General features: G+C 44.7%; 1 pseudogene; it reads left to right on the top strand.

Annotated features, from left to right (window-relative positions):
• Positions 1–2,057: 2,057 nt before the first annotated feature.
• LOC126425375 (5S ribosomal RNA) lies at positions 2,058–2,175 on the top strand (annotated as a pseudogene).
• Positions 2,176–23,494: the final 21,319 nt, after the last annotated feature.

Below are 23,494 nucleotides of genomic sequence, written 5' to 3'. Positions count from 1 at the left end.
TTTAGCGGGATCTGTTTTGTATGGATGGAAAGGGGCTGACAAAACAGATGTTTAATGTATATATGCAGACGGAAATGATGAACGAAAAATTTCACCATGGCTGGGATTCGAACCCAGGTCTCCCGCTCGCTAGGCACATGTGCTAACCACTACGCCACCCTGCCACAATGCCTTTGCACAACTCCAAACATTCCCATTCACGCCCCAGTTCACTACGTACTCTCCATAAACTAGAACAGAACTGCAGAGGCTCTCCAACTGTATTGGAATAGTACCTCAGCATCAAAAGAAACCCAGGAATGGTTGCTTTAATCCAATGAAACTCTGTGGTTCCAGAGACCTTTTCAAGTCTGAAACATCTATGATGCATACAGGGTGTTACAAAAAGGTACGGCCAAACTTTCAGGAAACATTCCTCACACACAAATAAAGAAAAGATGTTATGTGGACATGTGTCCGGAAACGCTTAATTTCCATGTTAGAGCTCATTTTAGTTTCGTCAGTATGTACTGTACTTCCTCGATTCACCGCCAGTTGGCCCAATTGAAGGAAGGTAATGTTGACTTCGGTGCTTGTGTTGACATGCGACTCATTGCTCTACAGTACTAGCATCAAGCACATCAGTACGTAGCATCAACAGGTTAGTGTTCATCACGAAAGTGGTTTTGCAGTCAGTGCAATGTTTACAAATGCGGAGTTGGCAGATGCCCATTTGATGTATGGATTAACACGGGGCAATAGCCGTCGCGCGGTACGTTTGTATCGAGACAGATTTCCAGAACGAAGGTGTCCCGACAGGAAGACGTTCGAAGCAATTGATCGGCGTCTTAGGGAGCACGGAACATTCCAGCCAATGACTCGCGACTGGGGAAGACCTAGAACGACGAGGACACCTGCAATGGACGAGGCAATTCTTCGTGCAGCTGACGATAACCCTAATGTCAGCGACAGAGAAGTTGCTGCTGTACAGGGTAACGTTGACTACGTCACTGTATGGAGAGTGCTACTGGAGAATCAGTTGTTTCCGTACCATGTAAAGCGTGTGCAGGCACTATCAGCAGCTGATTGGCCTCCACGGGTACACTTCTGCGAATGGTTCATCCAACAATGTGTCAATCCTCATTTCAGTGCAAACGTTCTCTTTACGGATGAGGATTCATTCCAACGTGATCAAATTGTAAATTTTCACAATCAACATCTGTGGGCTGACGAGAATCTGCACGCAATTGTGCAATCACGTCATCAACGCAGATTTTCTGTGAACGTTTGGGCAGGCATTGTTGGTGATGTCTTGATTGGGCCCCATGTTCTTCCACCTGCGCTCAATGGCGCACGTTATCATGATTTCATACGGGATTACCTGTGTTGCTAGAACATGTGCCTTTACAAGTACGACACAACATGTGGTTCATGCACGATGGAGCTCCTGCACATTTCAGTCGAAGTGTTCGTACGCTTCTTAACAACAGATTCGGTGACCGGTGGATTGGTAGAGGCGGACCAATTCCATGGCCTCCACGCTCTCCTGACCTCTTGACTTTCATTTATGGGGGCATTTGAAAGCTCTTGTCTACACAACCCCGGTACCAAATGTAGAGACTCTTCGTGCTCGTATTGTGGACGGCTGTGATACAATACGCCATTCTCCAGGGCTGCATAAACGCATCAGGGATTCCATGCGACGGAGGGTGGATGCATGTATCCTCGCTAACGGAGGACATTTTGAACATTTCCTGTAACGAAGTGTTTGAAGTCACGCTGGTACGTTCTGTTGCTGTGTGTTTCCATTCCATGATTAATGTGATTTGAAGAGAAGTAATAAAATGAGCTCTAACATGGAAAGTAAGTGTTTCCGGACACATGTCCACATAACATATTTTCTTTCTTTGTGTGTGAGGAATGTTTCCTGAAAGTTTGGCCGTACCTTTTTGTAACACCCTGTATATGTATATATCGGTACAAAGCTTCATTCGTCACTTCAGTCTTGAAAAATAGACTTGAAAAAGTCTCTGAAACTACACTCATGCTCATAAATTAAGAATAATGCTGATACATGGTGCAACAGCCTTACCACAGTGGATACACCGGTTCTCGTGAGATCACCGAAGTTAAGCACTGTTGGGCGTGGTCGGTGCTTGGATGGGTGACCATTCAGGCCGCCATGCGCTGTTGCCATTTTTCGGGGTGCACTCAGCCTCGTGATGCCAGTTGAGGAGCTACTCGACCGAACAGTAGCGGCTTCGATCAAGAATACCATCATAACGACCGGGAAAGCAGTGTGCTGATCACACACGCCCCTCCTATCCGCATCCTCCCCTGAGGATGATACGGCGGTCGGATGGTCCCGGTAGGCCACTAGTGGTCGAAGACGGAGGGCTGATAGATGGTGAAACAACGCTCTGGTGGGCGGTTTGGGGGTTTTAATCACCTCGCGGTACGACCATGCGGTGCATTTGACCTGCGGTCGTCGTACGGTGGCGCTGGCAGCGGTCCACATATGCAGAGGTGTGTTGGTGCATGTCAGAGTACGGTGCAGCGAGTAAGTGTACAGACGTTTTCAGACGCGCTAATGGTGACTGTGTGTTGAAAACGGTTCAAAGAACACATATTGATGACGTTATGAGGGATAGAATACTAGGGCGACTGGAGGCTGGTCAAATACAGCAGGTCGTAGCATGGACCCTCCGTGTGCCACAAAGTGTGATCTCAAGGTTACGACAACGATTCCAGCAGACAGGAACCGTGTCCAGGCGCTACAGTACGGGACGTCCACAGTGTACAACACCACAAGGAGACCGATATCTCACCATCAGTGCCTGCAAACGGCAACGGAGTACCGCAGGTAGCCTTGCTCGGGACTTTACCGCAGCCACTGGAACAGTTGTCTCCAGACACACAGTCTACAGACGACTGAACAGACGGTTTATTCGTCCAGAGACCTGCAAGGTGCATTCCACTGACCCCCGGTCACAGGAGAGCCTGTAAAGCCTGGTCTCAAGAACACAGTACATCGTCATTGGAACAGTGGTCCCAGATTATGTTCACGGACAAGTCCAGGTACAGTCTGATCAGTGATTCTCGCCGGGTTTTCATGTGGCGTGAACCAGGAACCAGATACCAACCCCTTAATGTCCTTGAAAGCGACCTGTATGGAGGTCGTGGTTTGATGGTGTGGGATGGGATTATGATTGGTGCATGCACACCCCTGCATGTCTTTGACAGAGGAACTGTAACAGGTCAGGTGTATCGGGACGTCATCTTGCACCAGTATGTCCGCCTTTTCATGGGTGCAGTGGGTCCCACCTGATGGATGATAGCGCACGGCCCCAGCGACCTGCCATCGTGGAGAAGGACCTAGAAACAGAAGATATCAGGCGAATGGAGCGGCCTGCCTGTTCTCCAGACCTAAACCCCATCGAGCACGCCTTGGATGGTCTCGGTCGACGTATCGCTGCACGTCTTCAAACCCCTACGACACTTCAGGAACTCCGACAGGCACTGGTGCAGGAATGGGAGGCTATACTCCAGCAGTTGTTCGACCACCTGATCCAGAGTATTGCCAACCCGTTGAGTGGCCTCTGTACGTGTGTACGGTGATCATATTCCATACTGATGTCGGGGTACATGAGCAGGAAACAGTGGCGTTTTGTAGCACAATAAGTGAAATGGGTAACAATTATCACCTATAATATAATTTCATATCGCTTTAGTTACCTGTCAGACAAGCATAAAACGAGGGCTGTGTGTAGGCAGCAGATTTTGCTGCCAAATACAACAGAAATATCGATACAACAAAGCTCGTTAACGAAATGACTGCTTTTCAATTCCAGCAGAAAGAGCTGATGAAGAGCACTGCCACATATTATCATTTGCATATTTTTTTTTTCGAAGTATGGCTTACGAGATGCTTAGCCAGACATCGAAATAGCTTTGAGGATATTTATGACGATTTCAGCGCAGTTTCAGCAAATTAAAGATGATAAAAAAAGGTACTGAAGGTCAAGTATAGGTGAAGCAGACTGTCAAATTCAGCTACCTTGTCGACAGAATAGGACATAGCTGCTAAATTTGACTTCAGTGACTTGGAAATGAGTTTTCTGCGTTCAAAGCAAGGGAATGTAAAGTCAAATTATAATGAGAACACAGTTCTTGGAAAGGAGTGTGTTCTGAACAGTGGCCTATAGCCCTTTTTCTTTCATTTCCTATTAATGATTCCTACACTGTTAATAATTTAATGAGAACAAAAATATCCGTTATTTTTTATATCTCATGATAAAATCAGTGTAACATAGCTGCCACAAACAATAAGACAGACTTTGCTTTGAATTCTTTTAGGAAACTGGTACAATTTGTAATTAATTTACTACACTTATACATTCGTTTTGTCATATGCAACATTTCTCGTCCGTACAGCTAATTTAAGAAATATTTTTCAGCAATGCTTCATCTTTATTAAACCTACCTCACAAATTACGAAATTTCCTACATACGTGTACAAAAAATTGCAAAAATGTAGTTTTTCCTGGAAAGTGGGCGGGGGGGGGGAGGGTGGGGGGGACGTAACTTCGGCAGTTCTGCCTGGGGCGTAGCATCACCTCGGTATGGCTCTACATCAGGAATAAGAACTGAACGTAGGGCGGGCAGAGCCAAGAAGACAGCCTGACACAGAAAGAATGCAAACAATTTGGGCCACGAAGAATGCTTCCCATAATGTCTTAATTAGCACCTAACTGGGTCTCTAATAGCCGCTTTAGAATAAAAACATCTTATATAAAGCCTATGATAAAGTGAAAGGCGCTGATAGTATCCGATTACAAGAGTTGTGGCGAGCCATCGGCGACGTGTTGATATGATTAAGTGCACTGTTTGGAAGCTCCTGTTGACCTTTCTTTTCCTGTGTTTCAATTGAACAGGGCGACATAAACTTCCTCACAGGCTGGTTCTGTCTACGAGAGGGCGTAATAACAAATGTGCTTGATGTGTAAAAGATGTCAAAAAGTTTCTGTGTTTACAGCAAAACAACAATATATTCCAAAGATGCACAACAAGATGGAAAACATGACTAGCTGTAAAAATCATAAAAAGACACAAATGCATGCCGACATGTACATAACCAATTTTAGAATTTATGCAACTTCACAAATAAATCGAGGCCACAGAGGATGACACATACGTCTCGAAACTTGTTCCGATAAACAGAAAAAATACATTGCGTTTTACAGAAGGCGCATTTTAAAACCCTAAATTTAGTGGTTAACATTTGGCGTGAGTCACATCGTCTGAAGACATAGGTATAATACCAAGATTTTAAACGCGATGAAGTGCAAAGTCGGTAGTAAGAGAAACAGATGTAAGGCGTTTTTTGCAAGGGTTGTGGAATAGTGCGGAACATTTATTAAGGACAAGGTACATAAGGCACCACAGTCCGATTAAAATTACTTGATAGCTGACACCCGTCACTTGCAGCTACAGTGTTGCCACATTGGCTGCCGACCCGGATACAGGCGACACACAAACACGGTGGGTCACTTCACAAATACTGTTGAAGTGTAACGCCGAGCAATGTTGGAAGTGGCCGCCTCCGAGGTATGACGGAAATGCGAGATGTTCTCTCGACCGTTGATTTTTAGTGAGCAATGACTAAACTGCGACGGACGACGCGTTTTGTAGTCCTCAGTGTTCTAAACTAACCACAACATCGTTGTGTGCAATGTATCCGAGAAAACGGCGGTCAATAATGTGAGGCGGAACTACCGCTTTGTTCACGACCATTAAGGCTAACCTATGCGAGCCAACTCAAGCCAGAAAAAAAAAAAATCAGTTTCAGCGCTAAAAGCAATCTGTAATTACTTGCTATCCTTGGTTACCTGAAACCATCCTCACACTCGCTAAACGAGCTGCCGGTTTAGCAACCGATTAGCAGTCCTCATTGGCAGTTTCTTGCAGATTATAGGCAACTCAAGCAGATTCCATATGAAAAAGAAAAAATTTCAGTATGATGATGAAAATGACGCTGCAAAGTATTAGAAATGGCAAAGTATCAGAAATAAATAGAAATACAGGGTGAGCACAAAGTCTTGACCTGATTATAGCAATTTATTGCAGAATAACCGTTTGACATAATAATTTACATTTGATGCCGTTACATAGGTTGGTATTATTAGTTTTTTTTTCAAGATCACTTACGTTAGTAAGCCTCAACGTGTGCTCCCTTGGTAGCTCGGAGAATGTCGAGGCGGTATTCCAGTTCCCGCCAGGTGTTTCGTAACGTGTATACTGTCATAGTACCCACAACAGCTTGTATCCTAACCTTCAGTTCGTCGACGTCAGCAGCTGGTGTGACGAAGACTCTGTCCTCGATATAGCCCCAGAAAAAAAGTGAAGGGGCGTAATGCCTGGAGAGCGGGGTGGCCAGCCAGGGTGTTGGACCGTTCCTTCCAATCCACCGATCAGGAAATGTTTCATCCAGGAAATAACGCACTATCAAAGCTCCACAGTTAGAAGAATATCAACCATGGATAATTTTTCAGCAAGATGGAGCACACCCTCCCTCCGCCACCCCCCCTGGGCTTTGATAGTGCTTGATTTCCTGGATGAAACATTTACGGATCGGTGGATTGGAAGAAATGGTCCAACATCCTGGCCACCCCGCTCTCCAGACATTACGCCCCTTGACCTTTTTTTCTGGGGCTATATCTAGGACAGAGTCTTCGTCACACCAGCTGCTGACGTCGACGAACTGAAGGCTAGGATACAAGCTGCTGTGGGTTCTGTGACAGAACACACGTTACGAAACACCTGGCGGGAACTGGAATACAGCTTCGACATTCTCCGAGCTACCAAGGGAGCACACGTTGAGGCTTACTAACGTAAGTGATCTTGAAAAAAACTAATAATACCAACCTATGTAACGGCATCAAATGTAAATTATTATGTCAAACAGTTATTGTGTAATAAATTGTTATAATCAGGGCAAGACTTTGTGCTCACCCTGTCTTATAAATCAATCAACTGATTAAAAATAATACTTAAACTCTTTTGATTAGATTTAGAAATAAAATGAGTTCGCTATATTTGATGAAATTTGAACCTATGGCCCTCTAGACCCTAACCATTGCGTTACTTTGCAGAACTCGATTAAAAGGTTATATTTAAAACTATAGTGTCCCAGTCGCAACGATGAATTGCAGCCTACAGAAATTCGATTTCACACAATGTCGTGCGAGGTTTATCTAATGTGATTATGATCACTGGATATGTAACGCTCAATCGCTTCTTGTGCGGAAGTATCCATTAGTGTATCGTTTGTGCTGTGTATGAAACGTGTGTATTTCATTAGCACCGTTATGCATATGTATTGTTTTTGGTGCGGTTATCATGTGTGATGAAATACGAAATAAAAGGGCCAAACCCATGATTCGGGTTGCAAACACTTCAAGAGAGAAAGCCAGAGAAGGAATAGGAAGTGAACTGAGCAATTATAGTGGCCGTTTGGTAACGACGAACAGTTCTGTAAGCGCTCTGATTGGTGGAAACCAACTACAACGCGTGAAGTGTCAACTACCGAGTAATTTTTACACGACTTGTAGTACGACCATTTCAATAGCGTAGCTCCATCGCTTGGAGTCGTCATCAATTACACTGGTAGACTTGTGACGGATTCACACGAAACTGAACTCTAACGGAAATCTTTGGAAGAAAACCGACGCTATCTATTGCGAAACGCTGTTGAGCAAATTTAGATAACCGGTGCTCGAGATGGTTATGCAATACGTCTGCTACTTGAATCTGTGAAGTTATTTTAGACGGCAGGTGCTCAAGACGGTTATGCAATATACCTGCTACTTGAATCGTGCATGTCGCGTAAACACCACGGCAAGAAGATAAGAGGGAACTCGACGAAGCAGACAGACAGTCGTTTCTTCCTCGCTCCGAAAGCGGATGGGAAGTCTTGGCAGTTGATAACATTGCTAGAGAGTACCCTTTCTCAAACACTGTACAGTGGTAGCATGCAGAGCTTGATTTTTCCGGCACTGTGACCTTCTGACAGGGAGGGGAAGTGAAATGTAGACTACTTAACATGTTATTTTAATGCTTTTCTGAGTCTTTTAAAATCTTGAATACAAGATCTGCAGCAGTAAAAAACAAAACTCCCGTGCGCATTAATAATCTTTTACTCCATTTTTTATCAACGAACTTACACTACTGACCATTAAAAATGCTGCACCAAGAAGAAATGCAGATGATAAACGGGTATTCATTGGACAAATATATTATACTAGAACTGACATGTGATTACATTTTCACGCAAGTTGGGTGCATAGATCATGAGAAATCAGTACCCAGAACGACCACCTCTGGCCGTAATAACGGCCTTGATACGCCTGGGCATTGAGTCAAACAGAGCTTGGATGGCGTGTACAGGTACAGCTGCCCATGCAGCTTCAACACGATACCACAGTTCACCAAGAGTAGTGACTGGCGTATTGTGACGAGCCAGTTGCTCGGCCCCATTGACCAGACGTTTTCAATTGGTTAGAGATCTTTAGAATGTGCTGTCCAGGGCGCCAGTCAAACATTTTCTGTATCCAGAAAGGCCCGTACAGGACCTGCAACATGCGGTCGTGCATTATCCTGCTGAAATGTAGAGTTTCGCAGGGTTCGAATGAAGGGTCGTTACACATCTGAAATGTAACTCCACAGTTCAAAGTGCCGTCAATGCGAACAAGAGGTGACCGAGACGTGTAACCAGTGGCACCGCATACCATCACGCCGGGTGATACGCCAGTATGGCGATGACGAATACACGCTTCCAACGTGCGTTCACCCCGATGTCGCCGAACATGGATGCGACCATCACGATGCTGTAAACAGAACCTGGATTCGTCCGAAAAAATGACGTTTTGTCATTCGTGCACCCAGGTTCGTCGTCGAGTACACCATCGCAGGCGCTCCTGTCTGTGATGCAGCGTCAAGGGTAATCGCAGCCACGGTCTCCGAGCTGATAGTCCATGCTGCTGCAAACGTCGTCGAACTGTTCGTGCAGATGGTTGTTGTCTTGCAAACGTCGCCATCTGTTGACTCGGATCGAGACGTGGCTGCACGATCCGTTACAGCCATGCGGATAAGATGCCTGTCATCTCGACTGGTAGTGATACGAGCCCGTTGTGATCCAGAACGGCGTTCTGTATTACCCTCCTGAACCCCCCGATTCCATATTGTGCTAACAGTCATTGGATCTAGACCAACGCGAGCAGCAATGTCGCGATACGATAAACCGCAATCGCGATAGGCTACAATCCGGAAACGTGGTGGTACGTATTTCTCCTCCTTACACGAAGCATCACAACAACGTTTCACCAGGCAACGCCTGTCAACTGCTGTTTGTGTATGAGAAATCGGTTGGAAAGTTTTCTCATGTCAGCACGTTGAACCTTGTGTGAACGCTCTGAAAAGCTAATAATTTGCATATCACAAGATCTTCTTCCCGTCGGTTAAATTTCGCGTCTGTAGCACGTTATCTTCGTGGTGTAGCAATTTAATGGCCAGTAGTGTAGATGTGTTGAAGGCCCAAGCAACGGGCATCACTGCCACCAAGACAGAACCAGCTTTCATCAGAAACACAAGAGCTCTCCACCCTGCCCTCCAACGAGCTCTATCATGACACTACTGAAGTCCCAAGTGGCAGTGGCTTGAGGTCAATTGAATAAAAGCTGCAGTCCTTAAAGTAACCGATTTTTAACACTTCTTTGTCTCCCTGTGGAGTAAACTGCTCCTCAAATTGCTTCTGCAGATGCAGTACGGTGCGCCAGGGCGACACGCCGAACATGCCGGTCTTCCCTCTTGGTAGTGCCACGAGGCCGCCTGGATCCCGATCTTCCTGTGGCCGTACACTCTCGTGAGCACGGCTCCCCGCAGCCCGTAGGCACGTACAGTGGCCACATTCCTGCCAAGTCTTTCTGCAGTATCGCAGAAGGAACAACCAGCTTCTCGTAGCCCTACTACACGACCTCGTTCAGACTCAGTGAGGTGCTGATAATGGAGATTTGTCGCATCAAGGCCAGGTTCTCATTCAAGTGAGCAAAAAATAGGCAAAGTTCTGAATTTCTTTTTCTAGACAACGAAAAGACATACATAGGATCTGTTTGGGGGATTATGACTGATCATACTTTGAACTCTATTGTAGATTTACAATAAAAAAAAAGTGCCACCCTCAATTATGGTTTGATCAAGGAAGGGCTTGCGAGTTTGAAGTCACCCAGGAGTTACGTGAAATCAAAAATGGATAACATCAGTCGATACTACATTAAGTTCATCGGACGTTATACCTAACCATAATGAAATAACCCAAAATTTAACAATATTGTGCCACTCGAACTTCGATTTCGATTTTTTGGGGTATTCCCATTTTCATGACTTTGCAAAAAATAGTTGTTGTTGCTGTGGTCTTCAGTCCTGAGACTGGTTTGATGCAGCTCTCCACGCTACTCTATCCTGTGCAACCTTCTTCATCTCCCAGTACCTACTGCAACCTACATCCTTCTGAATCTGCTTAGTGTATTCATCTCTTGGTCTCGCTCTACGATTTTTCCCTCCACGCTGCCCTCCAATACTAAACTGGTGGTCCCTTGATGCCTCACAATATGTCCTACCAATCGATCCCTTCTTTTAGTCACGTTGTGCCACAAACTCCTCTTCTCCCCAATCCTATTCAATACCTCCTCATTAGTAATGTGATCTACCCATCCAATCTTCAGCATTCTTCTGTGGCACCACATTTCGAAACTTTCTATTCTCTTCTTGTCCAAACTATTTATCGTCCACGTTTCACATCCATACATGGCTACACTCCATACAAATACTTTCAGAAATGACTCCCTGACACTTAAATCTATACTCGATGTTAACAAGTTTCTCTTCTTCAGAAACCCTTTCCTTGCCATTGCCAGTCTACATTTTATATCCTCTCTACTTCAACCATCATCAGTTATTTTGCTCCCCAAATAGCAAAACTCCTTTGCTACTCTAAGTGTCTCAAAAAAATAGTTAATATTAACAAATTTCATACACTACTGGCCATTAAAGTTGCTACACCACGAAGATGACGTGCTACAGACGCGAAATTTAACCGACAGGAAGAAGATGCTGTGATACGCAAAGGATTAGATTTTCAGAGCGTTCACACAAGGTTCAACATGCTGACATGAGGAAAGTTTCCAACCGATTTCTCATACACAAACAGCAGTTGACCGGCGTTGCCTAGTGAAACGTTGTTGTGATGCCTCGTGTAAGGAGGAGAAATGCGTACCATCACGTTTCCGACTTTGATGAAGGTCGGATTGTAGCCTATCGCGATTGCGGTTTATCGTATCGCGACATTGCTGCTCGCGTTGGTCGGGATCCAATGACTGTTAGCAGAATATGGAATCGGTGGGTTCAGGTGGCTAATACGGAACGCCATACTGGATCCCAACGGCCTCGCATCACTAGCAGCTGAGAGGACAGGCATCTTATCCGCATGGCTGTAACGGATCGTGCAGCCAAGTCTCGATCCCTGAGTCAACAGATGGGGACGTTTGCCAGACAACAACCATCTGCACGAACAGTTCGACGACATTTGCAGCAGCATGGACTATCAGCTCGGAGACCGTGGCTGCGATTACCCTTGACGCTGCATCACAGACAGGAGCGCCTGCGATGGTGTACTCGACGACGAACCTGGGTGCACGAATGACAAAACGTCATTTTTTCGGACGAATCCAGGTTCTGTTTACAGCATCGTGATGGTCGCATCCATGTTCGGCGACATCGGGGTGAACGCACGTTGGAAGCGTGTATTCGTCATCGCCATACTGGCGTATCACCCGGCGTGGTGGTATGCGGTGCCACTGGTTACACGTCTCGGTCACCTCTTGTTCGCATTGACGGCACTTTGAACTGTGGAGTTACATTTCAGATGTGTAACGACCCTTCATTCGAACCCTGCGAAACTCTACATTTCAGCAGGATAATGCACGACCGCATGTTGCAGGTCCTGTACGGGCCTTTCTGGATACAGAAAATGTTTGACTGGCGCCCTGGACAGCACATTCTAAAGATCTCTAACCAATTGAAAACGTCTGGTCAATGGGGCCGAGCAACTGGCTCGTCACAATACGCCAGTCACTACTCTTGATGAACTGTGGTATCGTGTTGAAGCTGCATCGGTGGTTGTACCTGTACACGCCATCCAAGCTCTGTTTGATTCAATGCCCAGACGTATCAAGGCTGTTATTACGGCCAGAGGTGGTTGTTATGGGTAATGATTTCTCAGGATCTGTGCACCCAACTTGCGTGAAAATGTAATCACATGTCAGTTCTAGTATAATATATTTGTCCAATGAATACCCGTTTATCATCTGCATTTCTTCTTGGTGTAGCAATTTTAATGGCAAGTAGTGTATATTATAGGTATAAGCTCCCAACTAAAGTGTTTACTTTTCGGGGGTCAAAGGCAGAAGTTAATGGGTTGAAACGTTTTTATTTTATGCTGTAAGCAGTTTTGAAAAACAATTTCTCGAGAAAAACATGTCTGAAGTTCAGGAAAAACTTTTAAATGTATTATTAGTTCAATCTGTATAAAAACAACAAGTTATTAAATACTTTTGATGCCGCTGAACACAAATCTGAACTTATTTAGACCAGTTTTGACCAAAATTTAACCAAAAAATTGTTTTCGTTACTTACGTTTTGTCTGCAATTCCAGGACCGTATATCAAGACTTCCTCTAACTCCAATTGTTCCTGGAGAGCAATTCCCTCTTCTTCACCGGCCGGGGTGGCCGAGTGGTTCTAGGCGCTACAGTCTGGAACCGTACGACCGCTACAGTCGCAGGTTCGAATCCTGCCTCGAGCATGGATGTGTGTGATGTCCTTAGGTTAGTTAGGTTTAAGTAGTTTTAAGTTTTAGGGGATTGATGACCTCAGAAGTAAAGTCCCATAGTGCTCAGAACCATTTGAACCACTTTTGAACCCTCTTCTTCTTGGCGTAAAAAGCCGATCCGGCTTAGATAGATATGCTACGTTCGGCAGCCTGCACACGATGTTCATCAGCTTTTTCGGCGAATATGTTTGCATGCATCCTGCAATAGAAATCGTTTTGTGAACGTGCTTCACGGCAAGTTTTCAATCTGGAGCGGGCATCCGCGGCTGAGGGCGTCACACGGCGCCCGCGACACTGCTTCGAACAAAGGGCGGTAGAAACCTTTGTAACACACGGATTAAAAAAACACGTGTCCCAACATTCCATACAAATACACCTTTCAAAAATGCAATAAAAATCGAATTTTCAACCATTTTCAATGACAACCTGGCCTAACAAGCATTCTGAACTAACATCATCTCGCCACCTCTAATCTGAAAGGCGACTAACGCCCACGACCGTTACAGCACGTATTAAAGCAAACCTGATTTACAACCTCATAGAGGTGCGAAATCTGATCAGACACCATCTTTCAGATGCACAAACACGCCTACCAACTTTCGTTTATGTCGCACAACTCCTTCTTAGTATTGTATTTTTGTCCGTCAGTGTATTATTTCTCAACAAAATGGTTCAAATGGCTCTATGGGACTTACCATCTGAGGTCATCAGCCCCCTAGACTTAGAACTAGTTAAATCTAACTAACCTAAGGACATCAAACACATCCATGCCCGAGGCAGGATTCAAACCTGCGACCGTAGCAGCAGCGCGGTTCCGGACTGAAGCGCCTAGAACCGTTCGGCCACCGCGGCCTTCTATTATTTCTCAATTTACGATGTTCTACAAGAAGGAAATTACAGTAAAGTGAACACACTGAAATTCGAACTGTAAGATACTGAAAAAGGGAAAAAAACCTATATTTTTTAACTTTTTCTTTTTAGTCATCAGTCTTCTGACTGGTTTGATGCGGCCCGCCACGAATTCCTCTCTTGTAAAAACCTGTTCATCTCAGAGTAGCACTTGCAACCTACGTTCTCAATTATTTGGTGAATGTACTCCGATCTCTGCCTTCCTCTACAGTTCTTGCACTCTACAGCTCTATCTAGTGCCATGGAAGTTATTCCCTGATGTCTTAACAGATGTCCTATCATCCTGGCACTTTTCCTTGCCGATTCAGCGGAGAACCTTCTCGTTCCGTACCTTTCCAGACCGCCCAATTTTCAGCATTCGTCTGGAGCACCACATCTCAAATCCTTCGATTCTCTTCTATTCTCGTTTTCTCACAGTCCATGTTTCACTACCATACAATGCTGTGTTACGGAAGTACACTCTCAGAAATTTCTTCCCTAAATTAAGGCCTATGTTCGCTACTAATAGAATTCTCTTGAGCGGCAATGCCAATTTTGACAATTCTAGTCTGCTTTTGATGTCCTCCTCTCTCTGTCTGCCATGGATTATTTTGCTGCTTAAGTAGCAGAATTATTAACTTCATCTACTTCGCAGTCACCAATTCTGATGTTAAGTTTCTCACTGTTTTCATTGCTGCTACGTCTAATTACTTTCGTCTTTCTGCGATTTACTCTCAATCCGTTCTGTACCCAACAGACTTTTCATTCCATTCAACAGATCCTATAATGCTTCTTCACTTTCACTGAGCATAGCAAAGTCATCAGAGAATCTTATCATTGATACCCCTTCACCTTGAATTTTAATTCCTCTCTTGAACCTTTCTTTTATTTATTTCCATAATTGCTTCTTCGATGTATAGACTAAACTGTTGGGACGAAAGACTACATCCCCTCTTACACCATTTTTAATTCGAGTACTTCGTTCTGGTCTTCCACTCTTCCTATTCCCTCTAGGCTCTCATTGTTTATTACCAGTTTCTCTCTCTAGCTTACCACTATTTTCCTGAGAATTTCGAATATCTTGCACCATTCGACACTATCGAACGCTTTTTCCGTGTCAACAACTCCTATGAATGTGTAGATTTTTCTTTACTCTTACTTCCATTATCAACCGCAACATCGGAACTGCCTCTCTGGTGCATTTACCTTTTCTACATCCAAACTGATAGTCATGTAACACATCCACAATTTTCTTTTCCACCCTTATGTATATTATTCTTGTCAGCAACTTTCATGCTTGAGCTGTTAAGCTGATGTGCGATAATTCTCGCACTTATCAGCTCTTGCAGTCTTCGGAATTGTGCTGATGCTGTTTTTCCGAAAGTCAGGTGGTATGTCGCCAGACTCGTATATTCTACACATCAACGTCAATACTCTTTCCCGGATGATTTTAGAAATTCCAATGGAATGCTATCAATCCCTTCTGCCTTGTTTGATTCTAAATGTTCCAAAGCTCTTATAAATACTTATTCTAGTACTCGGTCCCCTACCTCTTCTGAATCGACTTCTGTCTCTTCTTCTATCACGTCATCAGATAAACCTTCCCCCTCATAGAAGCCTTCAGTGAATTCTTTCCGTCTATCCACTCTCTGCTCTGAATTTAACAGTGGATGTCCCATTGCACTCTTAATGTTACCAGCCCTGCTTTTAATTTCATTGAAGGTTGTTTTAACTTTTCTATACGCTGAATCACTCCTTCCAACAATCATTTCTTTTTCGATTTCTTCACATTTTTCCTGCATCCATTTCGTTTTAGCTTCCCTGCACTTTCTATTTACTTATTCCTCAGTGACCTATACTTCTGCATTCCTGAATTTCGCTGAAAATTTTTGTACTTCCTTCTTTCATCGATCAATTGAAGTATTTCTTCTGTTACGATGGTTTCTATGTGGTTACCTTCTTTTCACCGATGTTTTTTTTCTTTTCAACTTCTGTGATTGCCCTTTTTATAGATGTTCATCCCTCTTCAACTGTACTGCCTACTGAGCTAATCCTTATTTCTGTAGCTATAGCCTTAGAGAACTTCAAGTGCATCTCGTCATTTCTTAGTACTTCTGTATCCTACTTCTTTGCGTATTGGTTCTTCCTGTCTAATCTCTTAAACTTCAGCCTACTCTTCATCACTACTATATTGTGATCTGAGTCTATATCTGCTCCTGGGTACGCCTTACAGTCCAGTATCTGACTTCGGAATCTCTGAACATGGTGTAATCTAACTGAAATCTTCCCATATTCCTTGACCTTTTCCAAGTATACCCCTTCCTTTTGTGATTCTTGAACAGAGTATTCGCTATTACTAGGTGAAATTTATCACAGAACTCAATTAGACTTTTCCTTTCCCATTGCTTGTCCCAAGCCCATATTCTCCTGTAACATTTTCTTCTACTCCTTCCCCTACAATTGCATTCCAGTCCCCTGATTACTATTATATTTACATCTCCCTTTACGTACTGTATTGCTCTTTTAGTATCCTCAGCTTGGAACGTCGGCATGTACACCTGGACTATCGTCGTAGGTGTTGGTTTTCTGTTGATTCTGATATGAACAACCCTGTCACTGAACTGTTCACAGTAACGTACTCTTTGCCCTACCATGCTATTCATAACGAATCCTATTCCCGTTGTACCACTTTCTACTGATATTGACATTAATCTATACTCATATGACTGGAAATCCTTGTCTTCTTTTCATTTCACTTCACTAGCCCCCACTATGTCTAGACTAAGCTTCTGCATTCCTTTCTGAGATTTTCTAGCTTCCCTACCACGTTCAGTCTTACGACGTACGTTCAATCTTCTGACATACCACGCCCCGACTCGTAGAACGTTATTCTTCCATTGGTTGTTTCATCTTTTTCTCGTGGTCACATCCCCCTTGGCAGTCCCTTCACGGAGATCCGAAAGGCTATTCCGGAATCTTAACTTATAGTTTATAAAACTCTCCAAAACTTTGAAAGGTTTCGTTATACGTCTCTCTGTCCTTGTTATTGGTGACCACAGCGGTGGGCCGTCACGAAATAGCCAGGCTTCCACGTACCTTGAAGAGCCACAACAAGTCAGTGCTGGACCATTCAACTTCAGAAAAAGTAATAAAGAAAGTTTTTGTTAACAGAGAGATCTTAACGTCATTAATGATCATATTCATTTGGCAAAACCCTCTTTCACGTTCATCTAATGACAATAGAATTGTCTTGACAGTAGTTGTCAACGGACTCAGACCTGTGGGATACTTTGTTTTTATTTCACAACTTCCACAAAAGTCCTCGTAAGAGTCAAAACATATGAAATGCTTAAACACATCTGCTTTGTCCAAGTGATCTGCAAGTGACTCAACATCTTTTTCCCCAAAACTACTGTATTAAATGTCGTTGGGCCAAGTGCTTGTGTCAACTACACGGGTTGAATTGGCCATAGCCACCTCCCAGCACACGCCATTGCGCGCCTTTTTTTTTTTTTCGTTCATCAGAAGTGACGATACGCGGTATCGGTACGTACCGTCATAAACCAAGCTCTGGCAGCACGACTCGACTCAATAACGCAGCACCGAGCGAGGTGGCGCAGTGGTTACACACTGGACTCGCATTCGGGAGGACGATGGTTCAATCCCGCGTCCGTCCATCCTGATTTAGATTTTCCGTGATTTCCCTAAATCGCTCCAGGCAAATGCCGGGATGGTTCCTTCCAAAGGGCACGGCCGATTTCCTTCCCCATCCTTCCCTAATCCGATGAGACCGATGACCTCGCTGTCTGGTCTCCTTCGCCAAAACAACCCAACCCACTAATGCACAAGGGACTACGGATGTGGAGTGTTCCCGTAACTTATAACCACACAGCACCAACATTATTAGGACATGTAAACTGGATTTGAATGTCACAAGAGGATAACAGTCATAACACGACTCTATTTGATAATGACTAGGTCCACAACCTTTGTGAAACTTTTAAACGAAATCATTTCGCTTTAGGCTGTTAAAACATCATTTATTGCGATTGCAATTTCGATACGTGGCCATTTTCGATACGATCAGTCGTCAAATATATGAAACTGACAAACGTTAAAATGGGAATTTCGAAGCTACTTACATGGGATGTTGTAACCCACTCAATAATATAAAGCGGCGACATGCTGGGTAAGAGCAGTTGCATGTGATATTGTGAGTTTATCTGTTGTTCCATATACCATACTCGTTATAAAGCCCTTGAAATAATGATACAAATACTTGAGTTTAAATTTCATTTAGCAGGCGTGGAAAATGGATGACACGAGCGTCAAAGATGTAAACATGCAAACAGTAACAGCTATGCAGTGCAAAGATGCTAATGTATGGAGTCGATATCCACAGATATACATTATTAACTGGCAAAGACGCATCTTTTACTGAAGCCTGGCGTTTGGTGAGATAAGATGGTGGCACCTGGAAGTTTGTGTAACGTACTACAACGATTTTCTGAAACGAAATGACGTTGTAAGCTGTACGAAGTGATCTAACCAAGTTCTGCAATTGAGCACATATTTGCATACTAGTTGAATATAACACATGCATTTTTGAATCGTATTATTGGAGAAGATCAAGGTACATACATGTTTAAAGCAGATTGTAGCTTTTATAAGAACACTCAAATGAATAAAGTACTTGTTATTGACGACAAGTAGCTCATTCTACTTATGGAACACTTTTCGAATAAAATCTGAAATCGATCGAAACTGGTTAAAACACGCCACTAAGCTACATCTGTTAACATTATGCCGTCCGCACGTCACCTACAAATTTATTCGCTTGGCGCTGGCAGCGGTAATTCGGATTACTTGGCTTGTCACCGGTCGCTTGTCACCTTTCCGTTGATGACAAGCTTCAAACACATTGACTTTTGAGTGCTTAAATTTTCCGGAAATCCTCTATTTTGTCGTATAGTTCCACAAACTCGAATTTTCTTTTCAAGTAACTTCTCTGCAAGTTCTACACTGCTATAATAATTATCCATGCAGAGGTGATGTCACTTTCCATCAGAAGGTGTCAATAGTTCCATCACTGTTTTTGCTAAAGGCTGTCCAGCGCCGGAATATATCTTGAATGAGGAAATGTATCCCGTACTCGAATCACACAGCATCAGAATGAGTATGCCGTATTTCGTAACTTTCGACAGATTGTAAACTTTAAAATTTAACCGTCCACGACACGGTATCATTCCTTCATCAGCTGAGATGTTCTGAATCATATTAAACGTTTCTTTAAACTTTTTGGAAAAATAATCAGTTACGAATTGCACTCTGACAAGCCGGTCGGCATTATCCGGTTTATTGTCCTGTCGGAAAAATGTAAAAACGATAATGTTTGTCTGAATCGGTTGCCGGACATCGTTTTGCGAAATATCTGTGTGTCTATCAACAGATTCGTTGACCAATAATCATAGATCCTTGCTTTTTTTATAATTCCCATAAGGATAGCAAGCCCAAACAATTTTCTAAGTTCGGGTCCCGTAACGTCGACAAATTTGACATTTTTTAAATCCAATTTCCTTCTATTGCAATTTTGACTGTAGCACTTGTTGGTTTCGTTGCTAATATATTCATACAGATCTTTCCCAACATATAATTCTACGATATCCTCGACGCTCTGGGAAATATGTTCGGACCCAAGGATCCTTCAAATTTGTTATTGGCCCTCGGTAAATCAAAGTCTGACCACTGTGCACTGTCTTCTTCGTCTGATTCAGCCGAGTCAGTTGGCAACCGTAACGTTCGCCGAATTCTTCTTGGACATACACTCCTGGAAATTGAAATAAGAACACCGTGAATTCACTGTCCCAGGAAGGGGAAACTTTATTGACACATTCCTGGGGTCAGATACATCACATGATCACACTGACAGAACCACAGGCACATAGACACAGGCAACAGAGCATGCACAATGTCGGCACTAGTACAGTGTATATCCACCTTTCGCAGCAATGCAGGCTGCTATTCTCCCATGGAGACGATCGTAGAGATGCTGGATGTAGTCCTGTGGAACGGCTTGCCATGCCATTTCCACCTGGCGCCTCAGTTGGACCAGCGTTCGTGCTGGACGTGCAGACCGCGTGAGACGACGCTTCATCCAGTCCCAAACATGCTCAATGGGGGACAGATCCGGAGATCTTGCTGGCCAGGGTAGTTGACTTACACCTTCTAGAGCACGTTTGGTGGCACGGGATACATACGGACGTGCATTGTCCTGTTGGAACAGCAAGTTCCCTTGCCGGTCTAGGAATGGTAGGCCGGCCGAAGTGGCCGTGCGGTTAAAGGCGCTGCAGTCTGGAACCGCAAGACCGCTACGGTCGCAGGTTCGAATCCTGCCTCGGGCATGGATGTTTGTGATGTCCTTAGGTTAGTTAGGTTTAACTAGTTCTAAGTTCTAGGGGACTAATGACCTCAGCAGTTGAGACCCATAGTGCTCAGAGCCATTTTTAGGAATGGTAGAACGATGGGTTCGATGACGGTTTGGATGTACCGTGCACTATTCAGTGTCCCCTCGACGATCACCAGTGGTGTACGGCCAGTGTAGGAAATCGCTCCCCACACCATGATGCCGGGTGTTGGCCCTGTGTGCCTCGGTCGTATGCAGTCCAAATTGTGGCGCTCACCTGCACGGCGCCAAACACGCATACGACCATCATTGGCACCAAGGCAGAAGCGACTCTCATCGCTGAAGACGACACGTCTCCATTCGTCCCTCCATTCACGCCTGTCGCGACACCACTGGAGGCGGGCTGCACGATGTTGGGGCGTGAGCGGAAGACGGCCTAACGGTGTGCGGGACCGTAGCCCAGCTTCATGGAGACGGTTGCGAATGGTCCTCGCCGATACCCCAGGAGCAACAGTGTCCCTAATTTGCTGGGAAGTGGCGGTGCGGTCCCCTACGGCACTGCGTAGGATCCTACGGTCTTGGCGTGCATCCGTGCGTCGCTGCGGTCCGGTCCCAGGTCGACGGGCACGTGCACCTTCCGCCGACCACTGGCGACAACATCGATGTACTGTGGAGACCTCACGCCCCACGTGTTGAGCAATTCGGCGGTACGTCCACCCGGCCTCCCGCATGCCCACTATACGCCCTCGCTCAAAGTCCGTCAACTGCACATACGGTTCACGTCCACGCTGTCGCGGCATGCTACCAGTGTTAAAGACTGCGATGGAGCTCCGTATGCCACGGCAAACTGGCTGACACTGACGGCGGCGGTGCACAAATGCTGCGCAGCTAGCGCCATTCGACGGCCAACACCGCGGTTCCTGGTGTGTCCGCTGTGCCGTGCGTGTGATCATTGCTTGTACAGCCCTCTCGCAGTGTCCGGAGCAAGTATGGTGGGTCTGACACACCGGTGTCAATGTGTTCTTTTTTCCATTTCCAGGAGTGTACATTAGTTAGTTACAGTTAACTGCAGATACCATCATTGACACAATGAACGTGTACTGAAACTGACGGTCATCAACCTCAATGCAAACATGAGATTGCCGAACAGCATACTGATTCACCCTGACAAATGTCGCGGGAGTGTTTTGAAACACATCACAGGCAGCTACAATTCTGGCAACTAATTTCATCTCCATGTCCACTGGGGTCTTACACACAAGTAACTTTACATATCCCCATAGGAAATAATCAAGAGATGTATAAAATGCTTGTTTGGCCGTCAGCTGCTTTTGTTTTAAACCCAAATATCAACCGATTTCAGTCATGGACTGTCTTCTCAGATAAGGATTAAAATGGTTTAAGCCACCACACTACATTTGTCATTACTTACATAATATGTAGAGTGAGACGCCCTGCTAAACCCACAGGACAGGACAGGTAGTTTTTGTGGAAAGGGGCCAAAATAAGCGGCTGTCAGTTACACTCGAACATACAACCTTTTATTTGATCAAACATTACAAGAGCCAAGAAAAAATTAAAAAAAAACAACACAGATTTAGTTTTGGAACTTAATCAGCGGCTGAATGCGCCGTACAATCTCATGCCTTAAGTGCAAGACCACTTTAATTTAAAAACGGCTGAAAGCCAATAACTTAAAGCTCAACCAAAATCAGAAATTTAAAAGACAAGGCCTTATCTTAAAATAGTTTCTTAATTAGGCTGAAGGCCCAAACCATGTAACACCTTAAGAGCAGAACAACTTTAATTCAAAACCGGCTGAAGGCCCAACACTTAAGACTCAATAACATTAATTTTAAAAATGCCAAAGGCTATACGTAAAACATTTCTTAAATTAGGCTGAAGGCCCAAACCATCTGTCGCCTTAAGGGCAAAACAACCTTAATCTAAAAATCTGCTAGAAGCCATACGAGTACAAACAACAAGAACAAACAAGAAAAGGCAGTACACCCAAGGGCGCTCAGAAGTTTCCGAGGGTCGGCCTGGAATTGAAACACTAAGGCTCGCTTAGGCGAGACAGGCAGTCGGCCCAACCATTATCGATCCGACGGCAAGCCAACCGACAGATAGTCAACAGACCCACCGACAAGATAACCTCCGCTTCACCCGACCAGCACACAACAGGGAGTTCAATGGAACAACGTAGAAGGTATTGGCGCCCACAACCAACTATACATTGAGCTGTCAAACTACACACCATGCTGGACAGCGACAACACGATGAGGAAAATACACTGCCTGAATTTACGTCAACGGCCAGCGCAGGTAACCGAAAGGTTAACGGCCATAAGGTAGAAGATTCCGCTGGTGCACTTCAATTCAAATAACCAACTACAATTAAACTCCACCGGAGTGTGGCTAAAATTTGCCAACTTGAAAACACATATTGTTGCTAGCGGGAATATCCCAACAGCCGACAACGAACTCCAAACGACACAATGTGAACAGTCGTGACTTGCTGGTGGATTAGGTCAAAATTCAACCTTCATGTCCAGGATCGGTGAACCACGAACCTTGTACCAATGGGTACAGCCCCCACACACTCCGACACAGCATAGAGGCCGCCAGCGGGCCCGGCCAAACTAAGCGCCATGGAGATTTACTCGCTGCTCCACGCCAACCGACCACCTGCCCACACACAGACCAGCCCGAAACTACAGGGTGTTTCAAAAATGACCGGTATATTTGAAACGACAATAAAAACTAAACGAGCAGCGATAGAAATACACCGTTTGTTGCAATATGCTTGGGACAACAGTACATTTTCAGGCAGACAAACTTTCGAAATTACAGTAGTTACAATTTTCAACAACAGATGGCGCTGCGGTCTGGGAAACTCTATAGTACGATATTTCCCACATATCCACCATGCGTAGCAATAATATGGCGTAGTCTCTGAATGAAATTACCCGAAACCTTTGACAACGTGTCTCGCGGAATGGCTTCACATGCAGATGAGATGTACTGCTTCAGCTGTTCAATTGTTTCTGGATTCTGGCGGTACACCTGGTCTTTCACGTGTCCCCACAGAAAGAAGTCACAGGGGTTCATGTCTGGCGAATAGGGAGGCCAATCCACGCCGCCTCCTGTATGTTTCGGATAGCCCAAAGCAATCACACGATCATCGAAATATTCATTCAGGAAATTAAAGACGTCGGCCGTGCGATGTGGCCGGGCACCATCTTGCATAAACCACGAGGTGTTCGCAGTGTCGTCTAAGGCA

This window comes from Schistocerca serialis, chromosome 10, assembly GCF_023864345.2.
Source record: "Schistocerca serialis cubense isolate TAMUIC-IGC-003099 chromosome 10, iqSchSeri2.2, whole genome shotgun sequence".
In the NCBI taxonomy this organism is placed as follows: domain Eukaryota; kingdom Metazoa; phylum Arthropoda; class Insecta; order Orthoptera; family Acrididae; genus Schistocerca; species Schistocerca serialis.
Note: the sequence above shows the minus strand (reverse complement) of the source record. Positions and strands in the feature narration are given on the sequence as shown.